We start from the raw sequence: 8,249 nt of genomic DNA on the forward strand, positions 1-8,249 counted from the left end.
GCAGACTGTTTCGCTTGGTTGTGTTACACCCTTCTTTGACAAAACCTAACTTGGGCAGAAAATGAGATGAGATTCGCTTGGTTTTATCTATCTAATCTATCTATCTATCTATCTATCTATCTATCTATCTATCAATCTAACTATCTATCTACATATCTACCTACCTACCTACCTACTTACCTACCTGTCTACCTAATTTTGTTAATTAGCACTTGACTCAGGATTTAAAAACTGAAATGGTGAAGGTGACAGCAGTTGATTGGAGTGAGCATCCCCGAAGTTCCCCAAAGGGCTTGCTCCCATCTACACCAGGGAGGATGACAGCATTATTTTCATCCAATTAAAAAAAAATCTTCTGCCTTAATGTTCCTTTTATTATTTTTTTGTTTGAACGGCCAGCCATTGTGCCCCCCCCCCCTTTTTGTCCTCTAATTTTAGATGCATGAAGGTTTCTGGTCACCCTAGGAGTTGATCATGATGTGGAGGTAGGCATGGATTACCTGTACACTGACTTGACACCAGTTCAATAAAAGCACACACTTTAAAGAAAAAAAATTGAGGAAAGGCACTAAAGATTAGAGCTATCTTTTGGCCTTAGATGGGTCCTGTCAAATGGAATAGAAACAGGCAGATATTGTGCAACTTCAGCCCAAATCACTTCCACTTGGAAAATACAGTTGTGCTGTTATTTATATAACAAACATCAGGAAAAATGTGTTGGGGACGATTAAGGTAGCATGTATAAAATCCACCCTCAGCGATGCCGGAGATATGCAACATGACCGCTAGGGCTGATGCAATAGCGGCTTAAGTTGCCCTCAGCCTTCTACGGAAGTGATAGCCGTTTGCGCCTAAGATTTGCGCCTAGAGTGCTAGCTTTACTACCTGCCTTCTACCCCAGCAACAGTAGCCACCAATCCTGTGCTAGCCTTACATCTGCCATCCGCCCTAGCAACAGGAGCAGCCAATCCTAGGCCGCCACCCTTTCGTACTAGCCACTCCCTCTACCTTAGAGTATATATACCCCGCCTCTTCAATAAAGTTTTGCAGCTTGATCAGAAACCTGTCTTGCTGTCGTTCCTCGCGTCTCTTGTCCCATACCATTCCTCCCTCACAGGATTTGGAGCTTCCATTGAACGTCCCGCCGGCCGGGACAAAAATGAAAACAAAACAAAATAAAACAAAACACCTTCATCTCACAATCACAGATTTTAGAATTGAAAAAGTCTTTAGTCCAATCCCATTAAGTCCAACTGTCAGGTTTTTCACCCCCAAGATTGTTTCTCTCTTTCTTCAGTGATTTTCTCAATGGTATTAACTGGCATCTATGGTAAATAGCAACACTCAGGTAGCAAACAAAATTTGCAGTTGGCACTGGCTCACTTCTTGCACTCCCCTGAATAAATGCCTGCATGCAAAGGATTCCTTATATGGGAGGATGATACAGGGGTGGAGACCTGGATTAGGATTTTTTTTTTCCATTTCATTAATCAAATGCTTTATTTAAAGTAAGAATCACATACAAAGACATATATATGTGCCCATGTGAAAAGTTTTGAAAACCAAACCTAGGGTTTAAATTGCTTTAAATTACACAAGATTATCAGGGAAAGACACATGAATAGGGGTAACCTATTAAAACCTGCCAAGTGTCTGGCACATTGTAGGTCCTCAAATGTTTGCTGAATTAAAGCAAATGGATTAGGATTTTTTAATCCCTAATCAAAACAATTCCATGTAATTAAGGTACAGGAATCTAAACCAATGCCTTATGTAACCTGAAATGTTTTCTTGGAGATTAAATACTTATGTAACATATAATAATAACTCTAATTAGTATTTGCATTCACATAGCACCTTCATTCACTTGAGCCTGAAGGACTTTATAAATACAGTAATTAATTCTCACAATAACTTTATGAAGCAATGCAGTTGCAAGGATTATTATTTCCATTTTGCAGAAGATAAAACCAGGGCAGGGAAACATGATATTTGCCCAGACCCAAACAAGCACTGGCATATCTTATTTTATTGTGCTTTGCTTTATTGAGCTTTGCAGATATTGCATTTTTTAAAAATTGAAGCTTTGTGGTAACCCTGCATTGAGCAAATCTACCAGTGCCATTTTTCCAACAGCATGTGCTCACTTTGTGTCTCCATGTCACATTCTGGTAATTCTCACAATATTTCAAACTTTTAAATTATTAAATAATTATATCTGTTATGGTGACCTGTGATCAGTGATTTTTGGTGTTACTATCATAATTGTTTAGGGGTGTCATGGACCACACTTATATAAGACAGTAAATTTAATTGATAAATGTGTGTGTTCTGACTACTCCACTGACTGGCCATTCCCTGTCTCTCTCTCTCTCCTCAGGCCTCTCTATTTCCAGAGACACAACAATATTGAAATCAGGCCAATTAATAATCCCACAACGGCCTCTAAGGGTTCAAGTGAAAGCAAGAGTCACACATCTCTCACTTTCAATCAAAAGCTAGAAATGATTAAGTTTAGTGAGGAAGGCATGTTGGAAGCCAAGATAGGCTGAAAGCTATATGCCAAGGAGTTAGCCAAGTTGTGAATCAAAAGGAAAAGTTCTTGAAGGAAATTAAAAGTTCTACTCCAGTAAATACATGAAGGATAAGAAAGCAAAACAGCCTTATTGCTGATGGAGAAAGTTTGAGAGGTCTGGAGAGGTGGTCAAACTGGCCACAACATTCTCTTAAGCCAGAGCCTAATCCAGAGCAAGGTCCCAACTCTCTTCACTTCTATGAAGACTGGGAGAGGTAAGGAAGCTGTGGAAGAAAAGTTTGAAGCTAGTGGAGGTGGGTTCAAGAAGTTTAAGGGAAGAAGCTACCTCCATAACATAAAAGTACAAGGTAAAGCAAGTGCTTATGTAGAAGCCACAGCAAATTTTCCAGAAGATCTAGCTAAGATATTTGATAAAGGCAACTACACTAAATAACAGATTTTCAATGGAGATGAAACAGCCTTCTATGAAGAAGCAGCAATCCAGGACTTTCATATCTAGAAATGTGTGGCTTCAAAGTTCAAAGGACTGGCTGACTCTCTTGTTAGGGGCTAATGTATCTGGTGACTTTAAGTTGAAGCCAATACTCACTCACCATTCTGAAAATCCTAGAGCCCTTAAGAATGATGCTAATTTTCCTCTGCCTGTGCTCTATAAATGGAAGACAAAGTCTGGATGACAGCACTTCTGTTTACAACATGGTTTACTGAATATTTGAAACCCACTGTTGAGAATTACTGCTCAGAAAAAAAAAGATCCCTTCATAAATACTACTGCTCATTGACAATGCACCTGGTCACCCAAGAGCTCTGATGGAGATATACAATGAGATGAATGTTGTTTTCATACTGCTAACACAACATCCATTCTGCAGCCCATGGATCAAGGAATGATTTTGAATTTCAAGTCTTATTACTTAAGAAATACATTTTGTAAGGCTGTAGTTAGTGAGATATATTTATGATATAGTAAGGCCATAAATAGTAATTTATCTGATGGATCTGGGTAAAGCAATTTGAAAACCTTCTGGAAAGGATTCACCATTCCAGATGTCATTAGGACATTCGTGATTCACTGAGGAGGTCAAAATATCAACATCGACAGGAGTTTGGAAGAAGTCGATTCCAACCCTCATGGATGACTCTGAGGGATTCAAGACTTCAGTGGAGGAAGTAATTGCATATGTGTTGGAAATAGCAAGAGAACTAGAATGAAAAGTGGGAGTCTGAAGATGTGACTGAACTGCTACAATCTCATGATAAAACTAACAGATGAGGACTTGCTTCTTACGGACGAGCAAAGAAAGTGGTTTCTTGAGATGCACTCCACTGCTGGTGAAGATGCTGTGAACATTGCTGAAATGACAACAAAGGATTTAGAATATTACATAAACATAGTTGATAAAACAGTGGCAAAGTTTGAGAAGACTGACTGGAATTTCGAAAGAATTTCTACCGTAGGTAAAAAGCTATCATGTAGTGCATGCTACAGTCAAATCAGTCAATGCTGCAAACTTCATTGTTGTCCTGTTTTAAGAAATTGCTGCAGCCACCCCAACCTTCAGCAACTACCACCCTAATCAGTCAGCAGCCATCAACATTGAGGCAAGACTGTCCACCAGCAAAAAGATTATGACTCGCTGAGGGCTCAGAAGACAAGCCTTTTTTAGCAATAAAGTATTTTTAAATTAAGGTACGTATATTTTCTAAACAATGCTATTACACACTTAAGAGACTACAGTATAGTGTAAACATAACTTTAAATGCACTGGGAAACCTAAAAATTCATGTGACTCACTTTATTGCCATAGTCACTTTATTGAGGTGGTCTGGAACTGAATGCACAGTATCTCCTAGGTATGCCTGTGGTGGACAGCTGCTATTTTTCAAATTTTGTTTACTAAGCTAACTCATTTAATGAGTACCTTCATGTGCTTGATTCTGTGGAAGATGGTCTAGGTGTTTCTGAATTGGGGTGGGGGTGGGGGAAGAGGATGGTGGTTTAAGTAAAATGATAACAGTGGCAGAAGACCAGTTTGGGAACCTGTAATTCCAATTCCTAGCTATAGAGAAGGGCATGGAAGTTCAATTTTGCTACCTGACATCATCTAGGAATTGAAATTCAGTTACAAGTGCTTTGTCCCAGAAATGAGATATTCATCTGTTCACTTATGAAGGGAAAAGATGATAAAAACTAAGTGTTCAATTTTTACATTCCCAATAGGAGGGAAAATTGCGAGGTACTTTCCTTTATGAGGAAATGTGTTAAGATAAAAACTATACACGTTCACACATTCTCTGACTATGCTTTCCAAAGTAGCAATCCCTGTTAACTGATGTCTCCTCACTCTGCTTAATTATTCTTCATAGCACACACATAATTACTTTTTTATTGTTTATATCCCCACTAGAATGTATACTCTGTGAGAGCAGGGCTTTTATCCTTATTCACTAATGTTCTCAGGGCCTTAAATAATGCCTGACACATAATTGGTGAGTTTCAGTTCTAGTTTACATAGTTCCAGTTTTGCCACCAACTAGCTTTGTGACTTTGGAGAAACCATTTTATCCCTAGCAGCTTCAGTTAAAAGAAAGTGTTCAACTGAATGATTCCTTTCAATACTTCAATATTGGGATTCTTTGTACACAATGAACTGTAATACAAGGCAAACTGTGTAGTAGATAACTGTCATGTTTCATGGCTGCTCAGCATCTCTTGAACACCCTTCTTCTGTTTAGAGAATTTGCTGCCTAGGAGTCATGTGTCCCTAAGGACTAAACTAAGTACTCATTTGCTTAGTCTTCTTTTTAGGTAGAGACTTGTGAACTCTGCCAATGAGACATACCTTCAAGAAATTTTTTTAAGGTGAGCAATGTGAGGAAACAGGTACCTTGTGGAATTTACTTTTTGGCAGAGAAACTGCAGAGGGTGAATTCCTTTCTTCCAGGGCTCCACATCAACCACGGAGTACAAAGGACTGGGCTGTGCTTCAGCAGCAATGTGGGCTCTGCTGGTAATAGTCTCAAGGTGATTTGGGTTCTGATGTTTGCAACTAAGAACTCTGACTCATGTAGGGTCAAACAAAATGTTGGAGGCTCACAGAGGAGAGAATGATTGACTTTATTTGGGGGAAATCATGGGAGGCTTCATGGATTGAGGGGAGCTTTGACTGTGAGTAGGATTTCAACACACAGATATGAGAGAAAGGGCATTCTACATTAAAAGAATAAAAACAAGAGCCAGGAGGCTTTAAGGTATATAACCAGTGGGTGTAGGGACTAACAAGTTGTCTGATGTGGCTTAAGATTTATGAGGGTGGGAATGGGAAGGATAAAACAGTGCTTCACTGAGGAAAAAGCAAGGCTTTCTGGAGTACCAAAGACCTGATCCCAATCCGGTTCCGCCACTTACAAGCTGTGCCACTGGATAAATTATATAACCTCTTGAGCCTCAGTTTCATCATCTTTAAAATGGTCATTGCCCAAGGTAATGCAAGGCCTCTGAAAGCAGGGCTGTTTCTATGCCAGGATTCCCCGGGGCCTTCTGTTAGTGTATTTTGCCTCCAGATCACTGGCTCAAAGTGAGACTTACAATTATAGGTAAAATTATGTCAATGTATATAACACTGAGATATGACACTAATACCCAGTGTGGAGGGAGATAATAACAGAGACAGCAAAATCAACTATTAAAAGGCAGCTTTTCTATTACATATCAATAGGCTCAAGGACGCTATTGTTGAGCAGAATATAACTTATGTTATAACAATGACCTTTAGTCACTAAGTAAAGATAAAATTATGGCCTATATACTCTGGTTAAGGCAGAGAAGTAAGTACTGCATTCTACATACATTTCCATCAAAAGTGTTTCCAAATGAAAACGTTTTGGTACTTAAAGGGTAAATGTGAGTTATCTGAAAAATTCTCTTTCATGGGGATAGATTGTTTCTTGATGATGCCAAAAAGTAAGATATAATAATTAATAGGATATCAGAAAGACTTTAATTTGAAAATTGGCTGGAATATACAGAGTTCTTCATAGAAACTCTCTGAAGACTAGGAACTCCTCAGGGGCATTATATGACTTTAAAGGAAAAAAATGTGCATACTTTCTGGGTAATTTCTCATTACCTGGAAATACTGCCATAATAAAGTCACAAGGGAACCAGAAAGCTGGCCTTCAACCACCCCCCTGCCCATCTCATTCCCAAATATCCCCTCTAGCTCCTGAGCCTAGATGGGAAAACATTTCTCTTAGTTTTTCAACTGTTACATTGCTACCCAGGTATTTATTTCAATCTTCTCTTCAAGTTTAATACTTCCTTTTCTGCCTTCTAAATATGGGTATTTCCTAAGTCCTTGGCCTTTTGTTCTTCTGTATAAAAACAGAATTCTGTATAAATAGTTTCTTCTTTTGAAAAGATCATATATTCTGATGACTTCAACTGTTGTCTCGTCATAGATGACTCACAAATTTACACAATTAGGCATAGCCTCTTTTTCCTGAGCTTTAGTCCTGTATTTTTAAAAGCCCCCTAGAAATTTTCTCTTGGATATTTCACTACTGTCTCAAATTCTGCAATCTATTTCAGTTCTGAGCTCATCTATGTTTTAAAACCAACTCACACTTTTGAGACTCTTTTGGATTTATGTGAAAAGTTCTTTGGGTGATGAAGCGGAAACACAGATAGATAGCCAGCCAACCAAGAATACATGAAAGGACAGCTGTTAGATCAAAGGCCCTGGAGGAGGGGAGGGGAGAATGAGGGCCCCATAGGGGCTGGCCAGGCTTACCTAAGCTAGACTCTTACAAGGGTCCGTGGAGGAGGTAGGAAAGACGCACATGTGGGGCCAGGACTCTTGCTTTTATTGTGACCTGGAAGGGAAAAGTAGGGCTTTCCCACAGATACCAGAAATTGGAAGTTTCAAAATACAAGGCACAAAAAGCATAAGTGGCAAAGGCTGTTTGGAACAGTTGAGGGCAGAGTGCAGCTTCTTATCATCCAGGCCATATGGAGACATAGACCTTACCAGTAAATTATGCGGCACAAAAGGGTAAGGGGACTTTGGAGAAGCAGCAGCAGGGGCCGTTCCAGAAGCTAGGGGCGGCTCTTAACACAAACTATAAAGAGGTGCAGGCCTTACTGTGGTTTCGACCAGGGCAGGGCTAACTGGGGTGATCGCTCAAAAGGAAAACTTTTGACTAAGCCAGACAGGATGATGAGGCACCAAATAATTTCTTTTATGCCATTACACGGACCTTTTAAGTCCCAATTTTCCAGGCTCAAAGAATTGGGGGTCTTCCCTGATTCCTCTCAATCCTTTTCTCCCACCATCTATCAGTTACTAAGGACAGTATTATTCAGTAATTCTTACCTTGGTCTTTCCACTCTCACCTTTACTACCCAACACCAAGACTATTATATCCCTCCATCCATACTATTCTGTATATATTTTTTCAAGTGCCAAATGTTCCACGTTTACTTACAAATGAAATGTGTTTAAAACAATTATGAGGGATGCAGGGCACCACATCTGACAACAGCAAGACCTTTTGAGGAACTGAACACTATGGTGTATCATGCAAGTTATCTATATATATACAAAATAATTTTTTTTCTAAAAAATAGTAGAAAACATGTTTAGGGATAAATACAAAAGAAAACATATCAGCACCAAAAACAAACAAACAAACAAACAAAAAAACACCAAAA

The sequence above is a fragment of the Choloepus didactylus genome, chromosome 4, assembly GCF_015220235.1.
Source record: "Choloepus didactylus isolate mChoDid1 chromosome 4, mChoDid1.pri, whole genome shotgun sequence".
Classification (NCBI taxonomy): Eukaryota; Metazoa; Chordata; class Mammalia; order Pilosa; family Megalonychidae; genus Choloepus; species Choloepus didactylus.